Raw genomic sequence first — 27,602 nt, forward strand, 5'->3', positions numbered from 1 at the left:
ACCATTTGAACGGGTTTTTAACTTCTTTCAAGACATTGGCATTTTAACTGCATTGTAGTTTTATTATTTGATTTTTATGTCATTTGGTACTGTAACTGTAAAGTCTTGTTTTAACTAAATCACTATACTTTTAACTTGTACTTTTATTACCATTGTCTTGGCGCATTATGGCCTTCGTCGCTTATGCGCCAGGAAAACCTGAATCATCATCATCATCATCATCATCACCTTAGAAGCTTCAGAACATTCCCTTGGCGGGGCCAACACGCGCCACGTGTTTGAAAGGATGACGGTTGACTGCCGTGGCGTGGGTGAGAAGTACCGATCCTTGTTGTCATCCGCGCCGGAGACGATGAAAACGTTGTTTTCTTTTAGACTCCTTTTCATACGATGATCAGGGACTATAGTTACGCTGCACTGACGGTTAAGGAATGCAGACTATTGACACAGTTAGCTAACCGCAATGCGGCCTTATTCTGCCGCGCATTCGTACACCGTAGCGCTTTCCTCCCAGCCAGCTCGCGGGGGCGACGGTGGTGGGCGGGGAAGGGAAATGTACGAGACTGAGAGAGAGCAACAAGCGTCAGTTCGCCAAAAAAGACAGCATAATGGGCAGCACATTCCTCTGGTCGGATGACGTGCCGCGGAATACGTGTCACAATTGGATTTATATTGCTATTAAAATCTGGGGCGATTTGTGCCGCCTCAGATTTTCGGAAAAAAACGCCTAAAATAGCCGTTTTTATCCTCGAAGAGGCACAATAGCCGTAATCGGATTTAGAGTGTACTTTCCAACGGTTGCCCCCTTCATTGACTCTCTTATGATAGCACCAATCCCACAAACTGAACCAGACGGACTCACATCTCTCACGAACATGCTTTCGATGGCCTCACTTTTTTTTACAGAGGCGCTGAGGAACTTAAAGGCATGAACATCCAATATGTCTGGAACGGTAAGAGGAGTTACGAAAGAACTTCTCTGACAATGCCCAAATGTGCTTCCAGATCATGCATATGAAATTATGATAGATTATTTCGGAAGCACACCTGTGAGCAGCAGAAAGGCGCAAAGAGATGTTCAAGAAAATTGTGTCCTTTTTTGGAACTACTGCGACAAGCACATAAAGAAAGTCTCAAACTCCCGTTTTCTACCTGCCTTGCATGCCTTCCATGTCTTGATCAGCAACTAGACGCTCTCGGAGGTCGTCTGTACAATTTATTTCACGCTGGATCACAAGCTACCGGATTTTATGCGAGCAGTGCGTGTCCCCTCTAGAGGATCCTGGTTGTAGGTTCTTTGAAATTCTTTGGAGAGCTACACAAGCAAGCATGGATGCTAATTATTTAGTAGTGATACAGACAAACTACGTACCCTTCTGGCATCCATTAGATATGGGTACGTCTGCCTGCTGACAGGAACAGAAGTCTAAATAAGGCTGCAGTTCTCTCTGACATAGTTAGAGCCATTCTCACATCAATCAGTTCTTCATTTGGAGACTCCTTTTTGTTTTCTTTGAGAAGCTACTCCTCATGGTAGTACTGTTACTATCTTCGCCAGTCGTATGAGAGGCACTGCTTTGCTGTAATTAAGCAAAGTACACATCAAACATAGAAAAGTATAAAGGGAAAGGAGCAGAAGCTAACAACCAAATAGGGGACAACACTGTGCATGGTGGAAAAAGAAATAACTTCACAGGGCATGTGTTAATATTCACCGAGAAAAATTGCTGACTTCTCGAAGGTTTCCCTGACCATTCCCACAGCTTTCAGTTCTTTTGCATAGCTGAATGCCAATCCGAATGATTAGCACTAAAATTGAATATTTCTCCTCTTGTATTGCAATATCCAAGATTTGAACACGATGTTGCTTAGGATTTCTCTGGCTGTCCATATGTATTAGGATTCTTGTTCGGTTCCAGGTTTTTCCACATTGGTGGTCTCCCTGATTTGCTCTCCTAGGAAACCTCTTCGCCAGATTATTACTGTTTCCATGGCTTCTAACTGAGACATTACGTACAGTGGCACTGTCGATATGTAGCTTCATCCTTTTGAGCTCCCCAGCGTTATTGGCACTGTCTTCGTCTGACTTCCTTTTTGCCCGTCCCCCGTACTTGAGCTTGTTGGCTATGACCCTTTCATCACTTATCTTGCGCCGTTCATTCTTGAATTTTGGTGACAGGGAGGCGACGCAGGCTTCATGTCACCAGAACAGATTCCCAAGGCAGACACTACCTTGCCACATGACAAAATGGTCACGAGCACTGTTCTGAGTGACAACCAAGCAGGAGATACCTCGCATCAGCATAGAAGCACAAAATAAGGGTTCCAAGCATACCTGGGTAAATTACTTCTAAAATGTAATTAAATTACATTACCCATTACTCCAGATAGAATTTACTTAAATTACACTACTCATTGCTGCAACTGAAATGTAATGAAATTACATTACAATTACTAAAAAAAGTAATGACCTTACAAAGTCATTACCGCGAGCTTATATTGAGGATGTGGAAATTCATTGTCACACAACACTACGTTGTAACACGAAGATATATTTTAATATGTGCGTCCCAAGTATTGTCACTCCCTCTTTTCGCAAAAAGCTCTTGTTGCAGCGCAGAGAAGCAACTGACTTTCGAAGTGGCCGTCGGTTAGGCTGCCCCTCGTATGACTGAACGTGTCTTTAGCCATGCTGAAAACTCTCTCGACCGATACAGACAGTGGCAACGCGGTGTTGTATAGTCAATGAACATGGCTTTGATGATAGGAAAGGCATCAAGGCAGGAGAACTCCTGTGGCTTGGTGTTAGCCTCCAGCGCCCAAGCTCGTCGGTCCCTGTGCCGTGCCGCCCTCCGATTGAGTGCGTCACCGTTCATAGTGGGCGTTGGAATTCGTTTAACTCGCCTGTCGTTAGCTCTCTTTCTGCCAAGTGCAAACACAGAACACACACTCGATTCTTTTGTACAAGGTAATGAGTACTGCCGTTAAAATTACTGCCCAAATGTAATTAAATTACATTAAAAATTAGATAATGTCAAAATTTTGACATTATACAACCCATACAACCATACAACTGCCCGTTTGGCAGTTGTACTGTTGAACTGAACGACCCCCTATGGACACCATACACCATACGACGTATGGCCTTGTATGTAGTCCACACATGTAAGGCCTCGTATGGACTCCTTAGCCATGTCTCTTTGTACGGAGCCCGTTACCATTTTGGATCAGATATAGGTGTGTTGTATGGTTCTCCCACAACTGCATGTAATAGCTATGTAACGTATATGCAGAGTGTTTGCAGAAGCACAGAGAAATTCTTTGCATTTACATTTTCTTCGAGAAATCTGCTAAGTAACTATTTACAGAGTGGATACGTTCACAGAGGCTCCTGCCTTTCCTGCATGCTTTCATCTTCGCATACTCCTCAAAGCAACCTGTAATGTACAAAACGAAACATAAGCACTAGTTGTGCACTTTATTTAGATGGATGAATTACTTAAATCCCTGGAACATATTTTGTATTTAACACTTATGTCCATACGGAATATCCTCCGCGCTTCCGGAAATGCGAGTTAATTTTTCATTAAGTATTAATGCTCACACACATATATCGTCGTCCCATAGTTGCCCACATGATATTTGTCAAATCAGCTTGCTTACATCGAAAAGACGTCCCAGGGCGATGCCATTCTGACCAGAAAGTAGCTCGGGTGGCCCAAACATATTCATCACCCCAAACGACCTGTACCCTTTCGCCAAGAGGTTGTTTAAAGCATTGAGGACGATAGGCTTCGACAAATCTGCTACTGCATTGTTTAGATGTCTTCCCGGAAAATAGATTCCCATGTCCGGTGGTGGTCTTACTGCCGGCTTGAACTGAAAGTAGAATTGCTTTCACCTCTTTGGCCTTGTAAGGAAAACTAATCCTGTACACCGTCTTATGTAAGCCAAGAACGGACAGTGAAAACTGACGCGCTTCCTATGGTCCAGTGGTCTATATGGTCTAGTAATTCGGGGGAAGAACCATGCTGCATGAAAAAGGCGTCCCTCAGACGAGTACTATAGGGCGTGCTGTTGCGTATGCGAAGTGGAAATCAAATAGAAAAGTGGAGCCCTTTTCGGTCGCAAGCTTTCAGTGACTCATGGTGACTTTAGTCAATCTGGGGGTGGTTTTTTTCCTTGCTCCATGGTGGAGTGCGATTTACTTGTCGATCCGGATTCCCGTGCCTCACTGATTGCATGCGATCAACTTCTTGCTCGGGTTCCAATAATAATTTGTCACTTCCGGACCTGCGAGGCCAAGGTACTGGGTATGGGCAACGGCTTGCACAAGGCTCTTGGTCTGTTGTTTTGTGCTTTTCACCAAGCCCGGCCCAGGCCGGTGTTTTTGCATATTGTCGGACGCCCTAGGTTCGGTTTCACATTCAGCCTACAGAGTAGTTCAATGAGCAGTGGTCGCCATCGTCACTTGCTTTCGCCTCGACTGCAGTGCTTTTGTCAAATAAACTGTTAATGCTTTTTATCATGGTCTGGGGGCATTACGGTCGTGGTTACCACTGCGCCATTAAAACACGAATCATCATCATCATCACTTTTGTCAAATGGTTCGTCCAGTGTCGAACGTTTAGAGGCGTTTCTCCTTTTTGCGAATTGCCAACAAGAGGCGAGCAGTGTGGATGTACTGCGAGTCAGATGGAAATGCGGTTGTTCAGAAATTGCTTGTCTTCATTTCGCTTTCGTGGACCTTTCACATTTTGTTCGCGAAATAAACGACGCGAGAAACGAAATTGCTGACGTCATCAGCAGGCGACAAGAAAAACATATCGTCTGCCTACACGGAGACGCGCCAAGGGTCTTGGGAGCAACGTCTCAACAGCCCTTCGCACCACCGCCATATTCTTTTGACCCCGACATTCGTACGTTTTCTTTTGACCCCGACACGCACGATAAGATATATCAGAAAACAATGGAAATCATGTATCGATAGTGTCAACAATGGGTTCCCAGGTTTCAATAACATGCGCCGCCAGGATAAGGTAATGGTTAACTCAGGTAAACAATGGGAACTCACGTGTCGATAGTGTTTGATGGGCACCTGGATGCACGTTTAATGACATTTAATAACACGCAATGACATGTAATAACGCACAATGACATGTAATAACACGCAAATGACATGTAATAACACACAAATGACATTTAATAGCAGGCAATAACATCTGATGACATTTAATAGTATTTTTCCGATCGGGTTGACGTCAGTCCGTCACCTAGTTTGGTTGCCGCGTCAGAGCGCCAGGTAGTTTCGGTTCCCACCAAGCGCCCTCTAGTTTTCAAGCTTTGGCCGTCTGTAGTTTCGGTTTCGGTTTTAAATGAATGGACGCCAAGCTTGGTTGCTCCACGTGTAGTTCTGGTTTCAGTTTCGAATTCCTAGGTGTTGCCAGATGCCCTCTGGTTTCAAGCTATTGACCGACTGTAATTTCGGTTTCGAACCGCAGCACGCTAGTTTCGCTGTGACAACGTCAACGCATTTTCTGGCGATATAAATTAAGCGTACGCGTAGAAATTTCATCAGAAAAAGAAAAAAAAACATGGCTGACCAGTTCTATGTGAACCTGCTCTCAAATGCATCTTTGGATGTGTTTCCCGACAACACAATGAGCAAGTTCCGAGTAAAGCTAGCCCATCCACAGACGTTGGAGGGTAGGTGGGAGGCCGCTTTAACAGAAATCAACATCCCTTTTGCGATTAAAAATGTAACTGACACAGTCAATAGTATATCGGAAACGACATTCCTTGGTTCTACGATTGAAGCAACAGAGAAGGTCAAGTTCAACGCTAATGAAAACATTCTCTTGTCTTTGAGACAATTTTTAGCAAAACATTTGCAGTATAAGACAAGAATTATACGTGGTAGCGGTCATTATGAGATACAACTTCCTCTGAACTATGGTTTGGAAATTAGCGCAACTCTTGCCGCTAAGCTTGGCATGGCTGAAAAGATAATCGGCTGTGGAGAGTTGGACAGAGGGTCACCCGTGAAGCTACTCAAATACCAGGTGGATACGGAAGAAACGATTAACATAGTTACCTATCGTTCACGAACGGTAAAGTATGAAGTTCCAGAAGGCTACTACGAATCGGGGAAGGACCTCGTTAATTCCATTAACCATGCCTATCGAACAAAACTTCATTTGTCGCAAGATGCTCGTCTCCTCGTATGTAACCCATACAACGGAATTTGTCACCTGGAACGCATGAACGATGGCTATGTGACCTTTCATCCTTATTTGGCTTTGATGTTGGGCTTCGGAAAGAGGACAACTTTCTCAAGTTATGCAGTCGCCGAACGAGACGTTTGTCTATTCCCTGCTCAAAACTATGTTTTCATATACTGCGATGTCATCGAGAACGAATTTGTGGGTGACGTGACAGCACCACTTCTTCGATCGATACCGTTCAGAGTCCAGGGTAGGAATGATGTGATGTCTTATTTATTCACAAACCTGTACTATAAATATGTATCTGCGAAGGAATTGACAACCATTCAAATCGAGTTGGCAAACGAGATAGGTGATTTCATTCCATTCATTTCTGGCTCTGGACGTGTCGGGTTGACAATCCACCTACGTAAATGTATATAACAAACCCACCATGTTGCATAGCACATTTTGGTGCAGGAAAGCGAGAGCATCTACCACACTATACTGCTCCCGAGCTTTATCAGATTGGAGGAGGCATATTTGGTGACGTATTGAGGGGTTTCTTGCCCATACTGACCAAGAAGGTAGCGCCATACGTTGGAAGAAAGCTCCTTGATACTGGAAGACATATAGCCGAGGAAGTCCAGCAAGGAGCATCATTTCGAGAAGCCGTCAAGAAAGGAGTAGACCGCACAGTGTATAAAACTCGTGACGAGTTACTTCAGAGACTCACAGGGAAAGGAAGAAAACGCAAGGCTGTTAAAAAAGCTCGACCTGCGGAGAAGCGGAGGAAATCTGACATCTTTACTTGACAGAAAAAAAAAAAAAAGAAATGTCTATTGCAGTAGTGCATAAAGATTCCTGTCTGTGTACTACAAACCAGCTGGAACTCTTCTCTCTTCCACCTACAAACTTTGCTTTGGAGAAGTCTGAATACGTCGAGTTTTTCCCAGTATCTGCTCCGACATCAAGCGGAGTGATCGAGTACAATGTTCCGGGACTCGGTGGGGGCTTCTTTGATCTTCAATCCAGCTTTTTGCATATTCAGTGCAAGATCTTTCGAAAGAATGGAGATCCAGCGGTAACTACAACAAGCACTTCAACAACACCTGATGCAGTCATACCTGTCCAAGCGTTTGGTTCATCATTGTTTCAACACGTACATATCTACCTGAATTCAACCTTGGTTTCGAGTTTCGAACATTATGGCTACCGTTCCTACTTGGACATCATTACGAATGCCAACAATGTAACTCAGACACACACCCTTTCAGCAATGTTATACGAGCCAGACCCTTTAGGCACGAGTGAGGTATATGCTCCCACATCTGATTCAAAAGGAGTTTTCGCTCGTTACAAGCGAAACAAAGGATCGGCACTGTGTGACATGTACTGCCCAATCTTCAGCGACATATGTCAACAACAGAAGCTCATTCTTAACGGAACCGACATAAGAGTTGTGCTACGTCAAGCGTCGGACGATTTTCGTCTCTTGCAAGCTGATGGTGCAACAGAAAAGCACACTGTGGAATTTTCACGTATCGTGCTCTATCTCCGACGTGTTCAGTTATCGCCGAGTATACTTGTTGGTATAGAACGAAGACTTCAAACAACACCTGCAGTATACCTTCTCCGAGGACTGGAAATTAAGTACAGAACCATCGCCCCTAACCAATCTCAGGTGATATTTGACGACTTGTACAGCGAGCGAGTTCCCTCCAAGTTAACAGTATTGATGGTCAGGAGCGATGCCTACCAAGGTAGCAGACCACGAAACCCATTCAAGCTTGAGAACTTCAAACTAAAACGAGCACTACTGGACGTTGGTGGACAACAGTACACGGATGAGTTCGACTTCCAACGAGACATCTATTCCAAAGCCTATATACACCTGCTTCACAAACTAAAACGCAAGGATATACCAATAGCTCCAGCTGCGTATGCAAAAGAGACATTTATGCTTTATTACCATCTGACTCCAGATGCAGAAGTGAATGCTCTTTGTCCTGTTGTTCAAACCAACGTTCGTCTGACCCTAACGTTTGCTGCCAATCTAACAGAAGCAGTTACGGTGTTGTTTGTATCCGAAACACCACGCGTGCTAGAAATCAACAAAGACAGACGAGTGAAATTTGTCTGAAAAATAAACATGGTGGAGTGGCAGTTCTATGCAGCATTCAGTAGACACTACTGCACCAGAGAACTGTTTCGGGGAACCTTTGCATGCAATGAAATCGCAAGGCAGGAAGCCATACCCGGGATTTATGTGATTAACACAGCTTCAAGGAGCAGTAACGGTGAACACTGGACCATGACTTATGTTTCCGGTGACAATGTGGTTACGTATTTTGATAATTACGGCATTCAGCCAGTCTACAAAGAATTCTACCAATTCATTCATCCTACCAGGTAATTTTACTATAACAAGAAAAGACTTCAGGGCTATGGATCAACTACATGTGGCCTCTACTGCCTGTATGTAGGCAGCATGCTCGCTTGTGGATTCTCGCTCCGAGAGTGCACTCAGAGATTTTCGTCAACGAACTTCACACTGAATGACAAGCTGGTACCCGTCCTTGTACGGAAGCAATTCCCAAGAAAGACAGACAACATGTCATGTTGCAGTGTACTTTGACACAATAAAATTGTATTTATTTCCATGTCGTTACAGGCACAATCTTATATATATATATATATAAAACAGCATTACAACAACAACAGCCAGGTAGGGCAACATATGCATAAAAACTGTCTACATCTTTCCATTGGATGCGTACCCAAAGGGTAACGTGTGGATACCATCCTCACAAATGAAACGCTTTGTGTCTAGGGGATTTAAAGCTACTTTCGTAACACATACACTTTTATTTATATTTTCCTTGCGCACAATGAGGTTCTGACAAACTTTGTACACTTCACCAAGCTTAAGAGAGTCTATGTACATTGAATAATGCAACTTCTGGGCTTCACATTGTTTCACCCCCTTAGCACGATTGTATCGTCTTTTACTATGGAGGTCTAGTGCATAGAGCTTTGGTTTCAGGCAACAGAACCCTAGGATGTGGTCGTGGGGCATTTCGTTCTTAAATTTTCCTAGCACCATCTTGTTTTTCGTAGAATACATCGAGTCATCACAAGAACGACCAGATGTATCAAGGTGGGTATCGGCGAGCTCCGCAAGGGCCTTCTCATCGCTCAGCATCACGATATAAGAATCTGTGTCCATATACAAGAGCCTTGTGTCCGGGGCTACCCGAAGCAAGTTGTTATAATAAAAGTCATACATCATGACTTTAGACAGCTCGAGAATAGTGAACCCCAGGTACAGAGGCTGTCGCATACAGACTATCGATTGAGCGAACTGAAACAAGACTACGTTAGAGCTTAGAGCCCTGAATTGTTTGAGGTTCGGTTTACGCAAGAATCTCAACACTTGCTCCTCGGAAGTTGCTAAGCGACAGTCGACGAACTTTCGTACATTCATACATGTTTTCCCATATACAGAGTTAATTAAACACTTGTACAGGTTACGTTCGAAGGTATTGGTTGCCTGCTTGCGTAGTTCATGATGGAAGTCAACATAGGATCGCAGGAATGGTTTTTGTTTGAACCTGAGCACCCGGTGAATTTTCTCGAGCCGAAGACCCAACTGTAGGTACAACTTTAGACTGCGATAATGAAGAAAATACTTCTTCTTGTCAAGCAATGTAAGGAGTAATTTCGGTTCTATATCATGCTGTGGAAGGTTAAATTTTTTCATCAGGTCTTTCTGATAATCCAAAAGCAACTCATACGGGACGCTCATTTTTTCGGGCGCGAGCGGTAAATCTTTATGTCGTTCGTGGAGCTCTTGTACGTAGGCCAGGTCTACCTCTAAAAAATAACCAACGTCTGCATAATCTGCAACAAGGGTTACATCTAAACCTGCAACCTCTTCGGGTGACAGCCATTCAAAGTCTCCGAATGGGAGTGGTTCACGCATCACTGTGCCATAGAGTCCATTTATGTCCATGTAATGAATTATGGTCTTTGGTTTTTCGGGATCGTACTGATCTGTCCCTGGGACATTTGCAGTGGCCATTCGCGTTGAACACTGGGTCATACCACCACGCAGGCCCCGTTCAATTAACAGATAGGCATCGGGATCGTGGATTAAATCCAGATTAATCCGGCTCATTTTTAGTGCGCAAGACATGCTTAGTCCCGGGAGTGACACGAAATGAAGTGGTTCAATTTTGTGCGTCTCCAACGCCCATATTCGGAAGTTTTGAAACACGTCTGCCAGAAGCAATGCGTCCGTCAGAAGGTACAAATCCGAGTACTCGCCCAGGCTCTTCAGTTGAAATTTTTCAAACACATTTTGCGCATGGCGGTAATCTTCCTCGCTCACTTCTGATCCGTTCAGTTGGTTAAAGAACTGGTCACGTGATGGCAAACAGGGCTCGTCGTAACGTTCAAAAGAGGTAACGTAGTTATAACAGAAAACCCCTTTACGTACAACCAACCTGAAGTAGTCCTCCTCTGCGAAAAACTGACGCAGACACCTGAAGTTAGATTCACCTTTGTCACATAGATTTTTCGTCAATGTGTCGAGACTAGCATTGAGGAAGCTTAACGAGTCTATGAAGCGGAACACACCAATGTCTATAGCCTTAAACTTTTGACAACTGGAGGCTATCACTCTGATGTCTGTCTTCCGAAGCAGGTGCAGATGAGCTACTATGAATCCGAGGTCATAATTGGCATTATGTGCAATGATGGGCACTTTCCGTGGTATCCGCAGTTTCAGATTACATCCCTGACACAATGATTGGCGAAATTCTCCACTTACGTGATCATGGTCTCGCACTTTCTGCTTCTTAGTGAATGGTTCTTTACAGATGTTACAGTGAGTGGCTTCAGAATGTTCGAGTTTGTCTCCTGGGGTCATTTGCAAGGGCACAGTCTCGTGCAACATCGCATACAGCTCATCATGCAAATTACGCAATAGTTCCATGAATACGGAAACGCAGTCTGCACCACGGTAAATATGTTTCTTCAAGACATACGAATCGCATGAGCGTATGACGAGGAGACAGAAGGATGAAGGGATGTGTTCCTCGTAGACATTCCCGCCTCCCGAACACGGTGATAGTACACTCTCAAAGTCGTATACACAGTAGAAGGGAACTTCCGACATCAAGTGCTCTCCGGCAAACGACAGTGTCTCACCCTTCTTTGCGTCGGGAAAGTGGCGCCCCCATCGCCCGGCAGTAGCCGCAGTAGCCCCCTCCCGCATTTACGGTTGGGTCGCCGCGGGAGGGAGACCCCCACGCCTAGCTGTGCGTGGCTCTCCCGTGTCTGGGGAAAAGGGGACCCTGGCGGTTGAGTGGCCCCGGAGGATGTTTAGGACCCTTAAGGCCCCTCCGGGAAAGCAACACACCGCTTTGGCCCCAGCTTCCCATAGTCGGGTGGTCCTGGAAGGCCCGGCCAGGGCTATCCAGCTTAGTCGCTGCGGCGGCAAGGGTCAACCTCGTGCAGAGCTACGCGCCTGCGCCTGGGTATAGTGTGAGGGCACGTGCCACCGTGCGGAGCACGGTCCCCTGGTTGGGCTCAGTGGTGGGCGGCACGGCCTCCGCACTGAATCACACACACAACACATATGGCGAACAAACCCCTTAAAAACCCCCATGATCGGCGCCTGAAGAGGCGCTGCACCGAAGATAATCCAGCAACCGAGTTTTTCTACCAGAAACAGCCAGCATGGTTCCCTAGAATCCTTGTCATACACGCAGATGAATCGATCAAGTCACTGTCAAAGCTGTCTCCATTTGCAACTGCTAAAGTTCTGGAACAGACGATAGGCAAAAATTACACTGCTCGAAAGCTCCGCTCTGGTGACATCCAGGTGGAGGTCCAAGAAAAGGAACAGAGCGTATCCCTCCAATCCCTGAAGGCAATTGCCGACATACCTGTCACGGTCACTCCGCACAAGACACTCAACATCGTAAAAGGCGTCATTTCAGAGGAAGATCTCCTGATGTGCTCTGACTCTGAAATTGAGGAAGGTCTCAGAGAGCATGGAGTGGTCAGTGCACGGAGAATAATTATGCGTAGAGACGGCAACGAAATACCAACAAAACATGTCGTACTATCATTCCAACTTCACACTCTTCCATCTACAATACATGCTGGCTACCTCAACTGTAATGTGCGGCACTACGTTCCAAACCCAAGGCGCTGTTTTAAATGCCAGCGCTTTGGGCATGGCTCACAGACATGCCGTGGACAAACAACATGTGCAAAGTGTGCGGGAAAAGACCATGAGTCGCCAACATGTGAAAATGCCGTGAAATGCATCAACTGTAGTGGCAGCCACCGAGCATACTCCAGGTCCTGCCCACAGTGGAAGGACGAAAAGGAAATCCTGAAAGTTAAAGTTGAGCAGAATCTTTCTTATACTGCAGCGAAGGCACAGGTGGCATTTTCTAGAAAGGGCTCGTACTCCGAGGTTATGCGCAGGGAAGTGGCGCCACCTCGGAAATCTGTGGAGACTCAGACTGAGTCCCCACACAACACTCCCAACACAAACGTTGGGGACACAGCTCATGTGTCTCCCAAGGGAGACGTGGCCTGCCCAAGGGCTGGCCACAAGGAGGTCGCCAGCCCCAATCAGGCTGGCAATACCTCTTCCGAAGGGAATGGGGGCGGTGAGGGCTCGGTCCAAACCGTACCCCAGTCGATGGATGTCGATGACTGCTGCACGCCGCAGAAGTCATCGCCAACCCCTCAGAATTCCCCAGATCAACAGAAGGGGAAACAGCCGGGTCGAGGTAGAGGACATTTGCAGAAGGTGTCACCGAAGGCACCTCCAGCCAGGGTGCAAGCGCCCTAAGTACACCAAGCATGCTGAATACGCGAAAGATTTTCATGCAGTGGAACTGCAGGGGAGTGCTTCCAAATGTTGATGATGTGCATGACCTCCTGGAGGCGCACAGGCCAATTGGCGTCTGCCTCCAAGAGACGTATTTGAACTCTGGACACACAAATCCGTTCCAACAATACCAAATGTTTAGAAGGGATCGCCCGGTGGTTACGCGATCCTCAGGTGGAGTGGCGATTCTAGCATCCCGGTCTGTTGCTGCAGTTGAGGTGCCGTTGACAACAACATTGGAAGCTGTGGCTGTTCGATTGAATCTCTCTACGCCACTTACGCTCTGCTCAATATATCTTCCTCCTGCAGCAGATGTGCAGCGACAGGATATCGAAGATCTCTTGGACCAGCTGGCAGCCCCATTCCTCATTATGGGGGATTTTAATGCACACAGCCCTTTGTGGGGATGTTCAGATTTGGACTCGAGGGGCAGACTTCTTGAGGATTTACTCCTCCGCCACTCCATCACACTCCTGAACACAACACAACCAACATACTGCAGCACATCAACACGGACATTCTCTGCATTGGACCTTTCCATCTGTAGTGCGACCATTGCACAAGATCTGCAGTGGCACGTGATCCAAAACCCCTATGGCAGTGACCATTTTCCAACTTGGGTCGAGTATCAGTGTGATGATGCTGTGCTGTGTACGCGAAAACCCCGCTGGAGGCTGCAGGATGCGAACTGGGCGGTGTTCAGCGTGCTGGCTGACCTGACCCTACACAACACTGACAACATGAGTATCGACGAGGCCAACGAATTCATAACAAACACGATAATACATGCTGCTACACAATCCATATCCAAGACGTCGTCCTTTCTGCTCAAGCGTTCAAAGCCTTGGTGGAACGACGACTGTAAACGGACGCGCAAGGAACAACAAAAGGCGTGGGCTCGTTTGCGTCGATACCCGACAGTTGACAACATGATCCAATACAAAAGGAAGCGTGCTGCAGCCAAACGCACAAGGGAGGAGGCCAAGCGCAACTCGTGGAAGGAGTTTGTGGGTACATTGAACTCGCGAACTCCAGCCAAGGTTGTGTGGGACCGTATCAATAAGATCTCCGGGAAATACAAAGGGTTTACAGTGCCTTGTCTTTCGCAGAATGGCGTTCCCTGTACGTCCTTGGAGGAACAGGCTAACGTACTTGGCGGACACTTTGAACACGTGTCTAGCTCCTCGCATTACAGCCAGCGTTTCCTGTCACACAAAACCGCTGCTGAAAAACGCATCATTAAACAACCTAAACAAGATACAGCACCTTACAATGTACCCTTCAACGCACATGAACTTCAGAGAGCCTTACAGGCAAGAAAGAACACTGCACCTGGCCCTGACGGCATACACTATGGCATGTTGCAGCATTTAACACCCCAGTCGCAACAAATCTTACTCCACTTTTTTAACCGTGTGTGGAGAGAAGGAACTCTTCCGTTGTCCTGGAAGCTAGCCGAAGTGGTTCCGGTTCTCAAGCCAGGGAAAGACCCGTCTGCTGCTATTAGTTATCGCCCCATCGCATTAACCAGCTGCCTTGGGAAGACTTTCGAGCGCATGGTAAATACAAGGCTCGTATATGTTTTGGAAGAGGCAGGCATCTTTGACAAACACCAAAGCGGTTTTCGTTCCGGCCGGAGCACCCAGGACAACCTACTCCACCTAGAATCACAAATCAGAGAGGCTTTTGTTCGAGGGCAGTTCTGCGTATCCGTGTTTTTTGATCTCGAAAAGGCGTACGATACCACATGGCGCTTCGGGATTCTGCAAGATCTACACGCATGTGGTATCACAGGGTGCATGTACAGGTGCATCGATAATTTCCTCAGAGATAGAAAGTTTCGTGTCAGTCTGGGCTCAACTTTATCTAACGTCTTTGTACAAGAGAACGGGGTTCCACAGGGGTCTGTGCTGAGCGTTACGCTATTCGTTGTGAAAATGAACTCGATAGCCAGAGCCATCCCACCTGGCGTCCAGTACTCCCTGTACGTAGACGATGTCCAGGTTTCCTACTCGGCATCAAATCTTTCAACAGCTGAGAGGCAGGTGCAGCTCACGATCAACCGTCTATCTAAGTGGGCTGATGAAAACGGCTTCAGGTTTTCCGCGCAAAAGACAGCGTGTGTTGTCTTTACTAGGAAGCGAGGCACATTTGCTGAGCCCTCGCTGCTCCTCGGTGGCAACACACTACCAGTTTCTGATGAGCAAAAATTTCTGGGGGTGGTGTTTGACAAGAAGCTGTCTTTTGTGCCACACATAAACTATATAAAACAGAAGTGCCTGAAATCCTCCAACATACTCAAAGTTTTATCCCATCGATCGTGGGGAGCCGACAAAGTCACACTGTTGCGGGTCTATGACTCGGTTGTGCGATCAGTAATTGAGTACGGGAGTGTCGTGTATGGCTCGGCGCGGCCTTCGGCATTGAAGGTGTTGGACCCCATCCACCACGAAGGCATCCGACTCGCCACCGGTGCCTTCCGGACGTCCCCTGTGAAGAGTTTGTATGTTGAGGGCAATGAATGGTCGCTCGAGAGACGGAGACAATTTGAACATGTGAAGGCTGCGCTAAGGTACAGATGCCAGGGCGATGACCCAGTTGTACACTCTAGTGTGAACCCCGCTCTGGAGCGACTCTTCCTTGCAAAGCCCTCTGTTGTACCCTCGTTCCCCTCCCCTCAATCAATCAATCAATCAATCAATCAATCAATCAATCACCCTTCGTTGGAAAAATAGTCTTGGACACTTTTTGTTGTTTACACATTAGTAGATGATCGGCGAGTACACCCGGGGTGGTGAAACCCATCGTACACCGTTTGCAGTGAAAATAACCAGGTGGTGTGAACAAAGCATTGAAATTAGTAATGAGTACAAAATGGAAGTCTGTTGGGCCCTCTGTTGTACCCTCGTTCCCGCTTCGTGTGGAGGCGGCGAGTTCCCGTGTGGGATTCAGCCCCTCTGGCGTTCCCTTGCAACAGGCAGTCCTCGATGCTGCGCCTTGGCAGAGACATCTAATACAATCCAATTTAAAAATGACACAGTTTGACAAACAATCCACTGCACACACTGTCATTCTCCAGGAATTCCTGGAGATTCACCATAACTTCGGGAACCACCATGCAATCTACACTGATGGGACTAAAGTAAGCAATGGTGTGGCGGCCGTTGCCCTTGAAGGTGATTCTATTATGACGGCACGCCTGAACACGAACGCCACAGCTTTCACCGCAGAGCTTTACGCGATTCTCCTGGCTCTGCGGCACATTCAACAAAACGACCTTCAAAATTCAGTGATTTATTCCGATTCGCTAAGCTCTGTGCGTGCGCTGCTTTCATGCTATGACAGCAAGAATCACCTCGTCAAGCGAGTACGAGCGCTTGCGACCCAACTTTGTTCCCGAGGCTTTTCAATCTGTCTCTGCTGGGTCCCCAGCCACACTGGGATCCCGGGGAATGAACGAGCCGACCGTGAGGCTCGGCGAGCGTTGGCACAAGAGGAGTCAGCTCTAGGACTACCCTACCAAGACATCCTGCCAGTGTTAAAGAGAGCTGTCTGCACACAGTGGCAGCAGGAGTGGGACATGGAAGAAAATAACAAGCTACACCTCACACAGCCACACGTTTCTCCCCCGCATCGGACTGAACACATCAACAGATCATCCGAAGTTCTTTACGCGAGATTGAGGATTGGACACACATGGCTCACGCATCACCACCTACTCAGAGGTCAGGATCCGCCAGCTTGTGCGCACTGCGGTGACAGCTTGACTGTCTTGCACATACTGGCATCCTGCCCTCACTTCGAACACCAACGCCAACAGTATTTCACCGCATTCTACAGATACCATGTCCCACTCCACCCAGCCCTACTACTGGGTGACACCCCTCGTGTGCCGTTTTATAACGTAATCAAATTTTTGACCACGTGTGGGTTTCTTAGTCAGATGTAGATGATAAGCATTGCTCCGCTTTTATCCATTATCACCGAACTCCTCATGTAAATATCTCATTGTCACACTTGTAGATAGCTTTTAACTGCCATGCTCGCTTGCTATCGTCATCCCCCCCTCTTTTATCCTGGTCAATCAATCATCGCTCATCGCTCATACCTGTAGATAGGTTTTAACTACCACACTCTCTCTCACATCATCTTTCCCATAATCATCTCCGACACACTCAGCATAGTTTTGGCGCTCTATGGCCTTTGTTGCCTTTGTGCCATTAAACACATAATCAATCAATCAATCAATCAATCAAAATGGAAGTCACTCAGCAGTAGGTCGACATGCTTCTTGCACTGGTCGTCGACAACCTTAATCGGGTAAACATATTTTTCATCTTTGTCATAACCGTACACGTTAATGCTCACATCGTTCTGCTTCTCAAACATTTCTAAATCTTTCGGGAACACTACAGGAAACGTCTCTGGAAATACATATTGAGACAGGTATGACCTGTAGGATGAAGCTCTGCGTCTGTAAGAACCCTTTGCAGGATGTAGACCGGCAAGTACGCAAAATGCGAAACACATGTTCTGTTCACTATCCTCGTGAAGGTCGACACTCAGAAGACACCGACACTTTTTTTTCAAATCGTTTGGCAATTCAAAGTCGGTACAACCAATGAGCTGTGGTGCGAGACGACCGACATGAAGAATGCAGGCGTGAATTCGAAATAAGAAAAATCCCGACCCTTGCATTTCAAGCTTTTCTAAATTGTTGGTGACTTCAGTGCCTACTTCAATGACAGCACGTTCTACGTCTCGTTCCGACCACAGCGTATGCACACTCGAAGGAATAAATTGAGTGACAAATATGATCTCATCCTCAGGCGTATGTCGACCGAGTTCCACCTTCAGCAAAACATAAAAGCGTAACGGAAATCCGAAATGTCGAAGTACACCGGCAAGGTAGCGTCCGTTTTCATGAAAGAATGTGCTGACATCCTGCCCGTCGTCGTCTCTGTCATGTAGATGAAGCTCATAGCGGTTGGTATAGTTGCGGAGCGTACAGAGTGTCTCACAAAATGGGATACAGGGTGTTGCAAGGTTATGAACGTTAGCCAGGTGAACTTGAAGTCCCAGCGCTGTTATGTAGTGCTGCCGATCGGCCGGAGGACAAAGGTGGCATGTCACCATTTCTTTTTCTTTTTTTACTCGGATTGACCGAACACGATGTCTGGCGAAAGAAGACGTTTCCCGTCTTTTCCAACTCGCTCTTTCTTCTCCATCCAGAGTCCGCTCGTGTTCCTCATGTCTTCGATGTCTTGAGTGCTTAGTTTATGAAACCGAGCTGGAAGGAACACCTTTACGTGCTCGTGATCCTTCATAATTTCTACGTAGACCGCCTCGCCATACCTCGTTTCAATTTTGTTAACATCAACCACATCATACTTGATGTTTTTAGGAATTGTCGCCATTTTTTGAAACTCTCCACATTTCTTTAACTTGTCAAGTTTATGCAAGATCGACGAAAACATGATGCTTACTTGTACACTGATGCAATGATGACGACGATGATCCTTCGGACACGTTGGACCGGCTGAAAACAAAAGGAGCACATGTTAGAACACTGCAAAATATTTCATCATTCTGAACACCATACCTCCTCAGAAGGAGGTTCGAGAGTGAAGGAGCTGAGCGTCAGACAGTTCTTATATAAGAAGTTGCCAGCATGGCAACCTTGAGGAGTCTTCTTTTTTTTTTTACATCGTCAACTCTGCAGTCGAACCTACCTTTGCAGTTTGCTTTTTTTCCCTGCAGTTTGCAAGCACGGACTTGTTTATCTAACGAAACATATCTTGACCAGACTTCATTCCCTTGCACGAAATGACAGTGATAGCACCTTTTAGGTTCGTGACGCCTGCCTCGGTGTCAATTTCAGGGGCTAGTCAAAGTGGGAAATCCACCTTCGTGGCACGACTAATTAAACACAGAGCTGTCCTCTTTGACAAACCGTTCAAGCAAATATCTATCTTTATAAGCAGCCGGTATTCGATACTCTTCCTGAAGTAAATTTCAGTCAAGACATCCCTGCAGATCCGGAGAATTATAGCCACTCATTATTTATATTTGACGACTGTTTAGCCGACCGGCAAAGGCTCAAAGAAATCTGCAAATTTTATATCGCTGGGTGTCACCACCTGTCAATCACGGCTGTGTTCATCTCGCAAAGGGTCGTTGACGAACAGGTATTGCGAGATTGATTGATTGATTGATTGATTGATTATGAGGTGTTCATCTCGCAATAACTCATAATCAATCAATCAATCAATCAATCTCGCAATACCTGTTCGTCAACGACCCTTTGTATCGCACAATACAATTCAATAGCACGGCTCTCGTTTTATTTCGTTCACCACGCACTACAGACCAGCTGCGTATGCTGTCCTTGCAGATTTTCGGGCGAAATGATTTGTTGCCCACGATATATAAAGATGCCTGTCAGAAACCATACTCATACTTAGTTATCGACTTGTCTCAACAGAGCAACGATCACTATAAGGTGTGGACCAACATTTCCCCGGATGATCAAAGACAGATCGTATACAGGTCATGAAAAGGCTTAACAAACACATTCGTTTCCTTCGTATGATCGCTGAAGCAAAGACAGGGGAAGATCGTTACAACCTGATTCAACATGCCAGCAGGGAACAGCTACGAACAATCAGGGAGATTTGTATGAACCTCTGCAAAGGAAACATCGACGTACCGCCGAAAGTTAAAAAGCAATTGCAGCCTTTTGCAACACCCATTAGGACACTGGCTTCCAGGCAAGACCGTGCAGATGTGAAGAAAGTTAAACGGATTCTTCATCAGTCCGGCGGGTTTTTGCAATTTTTGTTGCCCCCCTTGTTAGGTCTCGTTTCAAGTTTAGCGGGCAAAAGCATCGCAAAAGCAATCGGCATTTAAATAATGCAGAAATACGAGCTTGTTCCCTATCGAGAAAGCACTATTCCGTCGATATTGAATAAACAGGAGCCTGATGATATCAAGGCCAAGGAGATCATTCAGTACTTGCACAAGCTATTGCATCCTCCCGCGAACACATTAAGACAGCCTAGTGCAGCAGGTGAGGAGACAAATCATGTGGCATCGACAAGAGAGCAGACACAGATTCAAGCGGACGAGGAGGAAGATGCCATCGTTAATTTTATGAGCAGCGGCTACAAGATGAGAGCAAGCCAATTACTGCGTTTACTAAAACCCGTGCTCGGCTGGAATAGTAAAACGTTTGAGCTCATTGTCAATGGTGAACAAATACCAAATACCAACGTTGTAGACCTTGTTTATTATTTGGTCACAAGAGCGCGAAATGTGTGGCGACCCGCGTATCTCGAGAGGATCCTACCACTATTGGTCAAGCTAAATATACCGACACTTATCGTACATCCATCTCGACTTGAAAAGGAGACTGCAGAGCCATCAGCCAGTAGTCCTACGTTCACACCTGAGACACCTCGTCGACGCATTTCTCCGGTTATCACAAGAGCGGCTAAGAGACTTCGAGAATGGAACCAGTATTGAGCACGTTGGAAACGCAACAGGAACACTGTGGTTACCTTCGGGACGAAAACATTCTGGCGCATTTTCCCGCACGACACAGGAAGAAGGCCCTCGCCATTCTGCAGATGCTAAAGACCGTATTTGCGATAGATGAAGAGGGAAGGATTATCTGTCATTCTCGCGTTGTTCCAAGTAGTTCCGGCATCGAGCTTATAAAATACGAACTGCACAATCGATCGCCCTCTTGGTACAAAGGTGACGTGGCAGCCGTTATAAATGCCTACTTGTCATTCGACGGACTTCGTGTTCGTGGAAGAAAATTGTGCTAATGGCTGCTTACGTGGACGTATACCATCCTGGTGCTCTAGGTGGTGTTCAACGACTCGCACGAGCGATCGGTGAAAAGCCGGCGAAGGTTGCCAAGTTCCTGGAAACCAGTGATGTGTACTCTCTCTTCAGAGAACTTAAGCGACCACGTCAGTTCCGGAAGACCATCGTTTTGGGTGTGAAGGATATATTCCAAATAGATTTGAAAGACCTTCAGAAACTGTCGAGATACAACAAGGGTTTTCGCTATCTTTTGTTTTGTATCGACGCATTTTCTCGTATGCTTGCTGTAGTGCCTGTGCAGAATAAACGAGCAGCGGAAATTATACGTGGACTGAAACTCGCTTTTAGACGTATTGGGACTCCGAGACTGATTCATTCAGACAGAGGTACAGAGTTCACCAATAAGTCAGTCGGAGTATTTTTAAAATCAAAAGGGATATCTCTCTTCCACTCTAATTCAAATACGAAAGCAAGTATTGCAGAACGATCTATTCGAAGTCTTATGACGCCACTTCATCGTGCTTTTGAATATCAGGGACATAAATCGTACTTGAAAATTTTACAGCCTCTGGTCAAAGCATATAATCATCGTGTTCATAGAACTCTGTCGGCACGACCTGTGGATGTCAACAAAGAAAATGAACATTTATTTAGACAAAAGCTCTATCCTACTCCGAGCAAACCCCCAGAGAAGCCACGTTTTCGCGTTGGCGACCTTGTCAGAATAGCAAAGTCTAGACACCAGTTAGTCAAAAGTTATCTTGGTTCGTTTACGCGTGAAATTTTTGTGGTGAGAGCAGTCAAGATTGGTTACCCGAATACCTATCTCTTACGTGACCAGCAGGAAGAACCTATTGAAGGTCAATTTTATGCAAGCGAATTAACACGTGTGCAGCCCGGAAAGGGCCACCGCATTATAAAAAGACGCGTTCGGAACGGAAAGGTGCAGTACCTGTTGCAACCTTCTGGAAGTCGTAGAAGGACTTGGGTTCCGGAGAACTACCTGCCACCACCGACGACGAAATGACTGGCGATCACTGGTCCGATGTCGAACAGCCAGCCAACGCTGGCGAGTCCTGGTCCCAATCGGGTGATGATGTGTGCAGCATGCGGGACGTTACCCAGGATCATCAAATCCAAGGAAAATGTCGCCGTCCTCATACCTGTTGGAATGACGTGTTAGAATGCGGTTCATCGAAGTCAACGGACGACACAGTGCTCGTCGCAGCATTTAAGATAACCAGAGACATTTTCCTGTTCCAGTCCCTGCCTCTGAACCTCCCCGCGAAAAAAGACTGTGTGGGAGTCTTCAAAAACAATGTATGCCAGGGTGCACAGGAAGTGTGAACACCTATCCGACCACCCGTTCGACCTGGTCTCCGAATGGGGAAAACAGATTAGCTCCATATTCAGCTATTACGGTGATCGTCACGTCGACGTGATGCAACTGGTGGCCGAAAGTCTATGTATCATGTACTACGCAATGAAGACTGGCTACCATTACCTGGCTGTGTACATAAACGACATGACAATTGACCTGTTGCAAAATAGGTTGACACCCAAAGACGCTTACCAATAAATATTGAAATCCATGACGAGTTGTCTCATTTTACTGTAGGTCGTCATGGTAAATAGATGCCCGGAGATGTTCTGCTACACCTTGTCCTTTCTGAGTGCCGTTTCTCTGTTCGTTTTCGTAGCTACAACAGAATTTACAAAACCGACACTGAAACAGGGAAAATGCACTACCGTGACTCAGATTGACCATAACATCTACGTCCACCGATGTCCAGCTGCAGTAACTGCCGTACGCCTTTGGCTCAGCAATGCTCATCCGACGAGATACGGAGTAAATCTGTCTCAAAATGATACACGTCAACTATGGCATTGCTTGAAAGAAGCAAATGTCGCGCACAATTATTATAACTTCGAGTGCTCGAAGCTATGTGAAATAAGCTTCGAACCCAGGCAAGTAATAGAACGATGTCCCGGCAATGTGTACAATATTGCAAGACTCATCGGAAATGGAAAGCACAGCGGTTACGGTATCACTCTTTCGAAATCGGCTACCATGTCTCTGCTGTCTCATCTGAGCGAAACAATAAAAAGAATTTAAAACAAATACATGCCCGCATTTCATTTAGCTATAAGATACACTGTAACACAAGAATGGTTTGAAATACTCACATCACTTGGCTCTTACGTGGCACACTCACTGCTGGAAGCTCGTACGTGACAGACAGCGTATACCACCGGTCGAAAATGCATCTTGCGAGGGCGATAACGTTTTCTTTTTTGTGTGTGTGTGGCTGGTGTTCCCAAAGAGCGTTTGGAAAAAGCCAGACGGGTGTTTCGCGGTTGTGTTATCATACCAAAAGAAGAAGAAAAAAGAGCGCGTCGCCAAGAGGTATCGCATTTCACATGCTGCTCCTGCGAAAGGAGAAGCTGTCCACGATGCATTCACGTGATCCTTCCTTCCCTTGAAATAAAACAAAAATGAATGGTCTTATAAGCTAGCTGTCGACGACTGAGACCAATCAGACCTTCATCGACGACGCAACTTTGAAAGGATGTGAGTATACCTCTTGTCTTTATGCCATTTTATTTTTTGTTATTTTTATTTCGAAACCATCACAGCTGGTAACCGCAATACGTAGTCATGCAATGCTTCTCGATTCGTTGTATGCTGTTGTCGCAATGCGCAACACAAGTTTGGAAATGCGTGTGTATAGAACACCTCTATTTTATAGTGATTGTTGTCACTGGGTTATTTACTTCCAAACGTCGTACTCCAATGCAAATGCATGACACAGTATCAGAGACATATCGGAAAAGTGGAAAACGTTAACCGATTCTTTGATAATGCTGCTTGTTGTTGTTGCATGGCACCTGATCGAGATTTGAGTCATCCTAGACTTTGTCCTGATTGAGAAGAGCATTCACAGGATGTTTCGTTTTCCCTTTGTTTTTTGCAGATTGCTTCTGTACAAGGATGAAGTCAAGCAAGACTCTGGTAATTTGTAACATATCTTTCGTTAGTTGAATAAAAGAGTAGTAAAATAATGTGCTGAAATAAAAAAGGAATATATACAGTGTTGTTTGGTCTCTGATATACATCATTATTTGAGTGTATTTATCAAAGTAGCATGGGGGGAAAAATCATGCTGTGACGTGGCATTTATTTTTTGTCAAATGAAACCGAAAGTACAGACGGTCAAAAGCTTGAAACTAGAGGGACATCTGGCAACCATTCAACAAACCTGCGTTGACGTTGTCACAGCGAAACTAGCGTGCTGCGGTTCGAAACCGAAATTACAGTCGGTCAATAGCTTGAAACCAGAGGGCATCTGGCAACACCTAGGAATTCGAAACTGAAACCAGAACTACACGTGGAGCAACCAAGCTTGGCGTCCATTCATTTAAAACCGAAACCGAAACTACAGACGGCCAAAGCTTGAAAACTAGAGGGCGCTTGGTGGGAACCGAAACTACCTGGCGCTCTGACGCGGCAACCAAACTAGGTGACGGACTGACGTCAACCCGATCGGAAAAATACTATTAAATGTCATCAGATGTTATTGCCTGTTATTAAATGTCATTTGTGTGTTATTACATGTCATTTGCGTGTTATTACATGTCATTGTGCGTTATTACATGTCATTGCGTGTTATTAAATGTCATTAAACGTGCATCCAGGTGCCCATCAAACACTATCGACATGTGAGTTCCCATTGTTTACCTGAGTTAACCGTTACCTTATCCTGTCGGCGCATGTTATTGAAACCTGGGAACCCATTGTTCACACTATCGATACATGATTTCCATTGTTTTCTGATATATCTTATCGTGCGTGTGCGTGTCGCATGTAACCTGAGCGGCCCATTGTTAACAAGTGCTATATCTATCACTACTTAGCTTCCTCACGACGTGTCTCACTTTCTCGCACTGTGGTTTATAGCAGTGTTTACGTGAATGCGACAAAAGCGGCCCATACCCAATACCACGGAAGCTTCCCACAACCAGAGCTTGATCGACCCAGCTCCCGAAAGCCCGGCTCGCAGCTGCATAGGCAGATCTGTAATGCGATCCGTCCAACAGGTTCTATTACACTGTGCAGAGCAAACAAGGCAGTGCATGTGCTCCAGAGACGGCGGCATAGCGAAGCTAAGCATACGATGAACTAAGAGAGGATCCTTTGCGTAGTAACTCACGGGTTCTCCCAGGACTGCTCGTCATCCGTCGCGGCGAAACCATCATCTGACGTTACTACAGGGCCGTATATTAAAATGTCACATCTTAAGGCCTCGTACACAACCAGATTCCTTGTACCTCTTCCCAAGGTACACATGACAAAGTTCGTAGGAATTTTTCCTATAAAAAGAGAAAAGAAAGGGTGGGTATTTATGGAAGTCTTGCCAGAAAACATTGGGTTTCAACAGTGGACGTGAATTTCGGACATGTCCACCCGTACAGTTGGATGTGTATGTACAGCTCGCGTGAACGTTAATTATAACACGGAACAACACATGGTCTCGTTTCCGAGCGCGATTACAGCAAACCTTGGGGCATAATTAATAAACACAATTACTGTGTTAGTGTAACGCAAGGAGCTTGTTCATTTAATATTCCCCCGGTGCCCCCAGGGTGGCTGCTATCGCGCTTCGAAACCGAGTGTTATTATTAAGGTTGACGGGAGCTGTACCTCCATTTATTAGCACTGCAACTGAAATCCTGTTTGTGGGGACGCATAGTATTTCCTAGCCAAGCACGATATCATTATCTTTTTCCACGACTTAGGGCTACTTCCTTTGAAGGGCATTCCTTTGAACGACCCCGGCGTCGGTAACTTGGCGCCCCCATCGCCCGGCAGCAGCCACAGTAGCCCCCTCCTGTACCAACGGTTGGGTCGCCACAGGAGGGAGACCCCCACGTATGGCTGTGCGTGGCTTTCCCGTGTCTGGGGAACGGGGGATCCTGGCAGTTGAGTGGACTCGGAGGTTTGGTTGGACCCTTCGGGGCCCCTCCGGGAAAGCAACACACTGCTTTGGCCCCTGCTTCCCATAGACGGGTGGTCCTGGAAGGCCCGGCCAGGACTATTCAGCTAGTCGCCATCTACTTTTCACTACTTTTTCTTTCTGCCCTCTCAATTTTCCCCTTTCTCATTTCACCTTCTTTGGCGGCAAGGGTCAACTGTGTGCAGTTCTTTCACCTCTTGCGAAGCTGCACTTGGGTATAGTGCGAACGTACCTGTTATCGCGTGGAGCGTGATCCCGTGGTTGGGTTCCGTGGTGGACGGCAGGGCATTTGCACAGAACATTGCATATTCTTTTATGGCATCACGTAACCCTAAAAGAAACGATCGGGACCGAAAACGGTTCCGCACCGAAGGACAAGCAATGAATTTCTTAGAAACACCTGCGGAAACGTGGTCTGCAAAGTTTTTGATAATTCATGCTGACAATGACACTGGTGCTTTAGGCAAGTTATCACCATTTGTGACAGCCAAGGTTATCGAACAAGCAATAGGGAAGTCGTATCAGGCCAGGAAACTTCGTACAGGGGATATCCAGATTGAGGTGCAAACCAAGCAGCAGAGTACAGTTTTAGAGTCACTGAAACAGATTGGCGATATATCTGTGACGGTAACGCCTCACAGAACACTGAACACAGTGAAGGGCGTGATCTCCCAAGACGAGCTGCTGGACTGTTCAGAGTCTGAGATTGAGGACAGTTTGACGGAAGAGGGTGTTGTTTCTGCAAAAAGAACAACCATGCGCAGAGAGGGCAGAGAGATTCCCATAAAACATGTAATCCTTTCGTTTAGGCGTCACACACTCCCATCGACCATAAAAGCCAGCTATCTCAACTGTCACGTTAGACCCTTTATTCCCAACCCGAAGCGCTGTTTCAAATGCCAGCGCTTTGGGCACAGCTCACAGACTTGTCGGGGACAGACGACATGCCCGAAATGCTCTGGAAAGGACCACATGTCAGAAACCTGCCAGAATGACTTTAAATATGTGAACTGCCAGGGTGGGCACCCAATATATTCCAGGTCCTGCCCTCGATGGCAAAACGAAAAACAAATCCTCAAGATCAGAACGGAAGAGAACATTTCATACAAAGCAGCTAAGGCCCAACTAGAGTTCCAGAAGAAAGGTTCTTTCTCCGAGGTGGTGCGCAGGGGAGTGGCGCCCCTCAGAGTGTCCGTGGAGACCCAAACCGTTGGGCCTCCATTCCACACTCCCCAACAAAAGGAGAAGGACATGGAAATGTCCCCTCCTCCAGTATCTTCTTCCAGCCAAGTGGCTGGTAGTACTAACGAGGTGGCAACAGCTGCCGTAGAGGCTGCTGGCAACCTCTCCATCTGGGAGGGCAGCACTCAGTGCTCGCCTCTAAATGCAAGCCATAGTATGGACGTCGACGACGATGACTGCTCGTCGCAGAAGTCGTCGTCGAGTCTTCGTTTTTTTTCCCAGGCTGTGGAGAAAAGAGAAAAAGAGAAGGGCAGAGGTAGGGGTATAAAACCCAAAGATAAGCAAAGGGTACCTGCACCTAGAGTACAGCCCCCTTAACCGCAATACAAACATGAAAAGACAGTCAATGTCCGCAGACATCCGAGGTACTTTGCATTTTTATGCGGTTCCTTT

General features: G+C 46.3%; 2 long non-coding RNA genes across 2 annotated transcripts; both read right to left on the reverse strand.

The window, feature by feature from the left end:
* Window positions 1-1,317: 1,317 nt before the first annotated feature.
* Window positions 1,318-25,027, reverse strand: LOC135372392 (uncharacterized). Its single transcript, XR_010415983.1, has 5 exons — window positions 24,947-25,027; window positions 3,664-3,879; window positions 3,378-3,437; window positions 1,474-1,572; window positions 1,318-1,406 (listed from the first exon to the last, which is right to left on the reverse strand). It is a non-coding gene; the product is annotated as an uncharacterized LOC135372392 (long non-coding RNA).
* Window positions 18,271-22,067, reverse strand: LOC135372391 (uncharacterized). Its single transcript, XR_010415982.1, has 3 exons — window positions 21,905-22,067; window positions 18,606-18,658; window positions 18,271-18,409 (listed from the first exon to the last, which is right to left on the reverse strand). It is a non-coding gene; the product is annotated as an uncharacterized LOC135372391 (long non-coding RNA).
* Window positions 25,028-27,602: the final 2,575 nt, after the last annotated feature.

Source organism: Ornithodoros turicata, unplaced genomic scaffold, assembly GCF_037126465.1.
Source record: "Ornithodoros turicata isolate Travis unplaced genomic scaffold, ASM3712646v1 Chromosome14, whole genome shotgun sequence".
NCBI lineage: Eukaryota > Metazoa > Arthropoda > Arachnida > Ixodida > Argasidae > Ornithodoros > Ornithodoros turicata.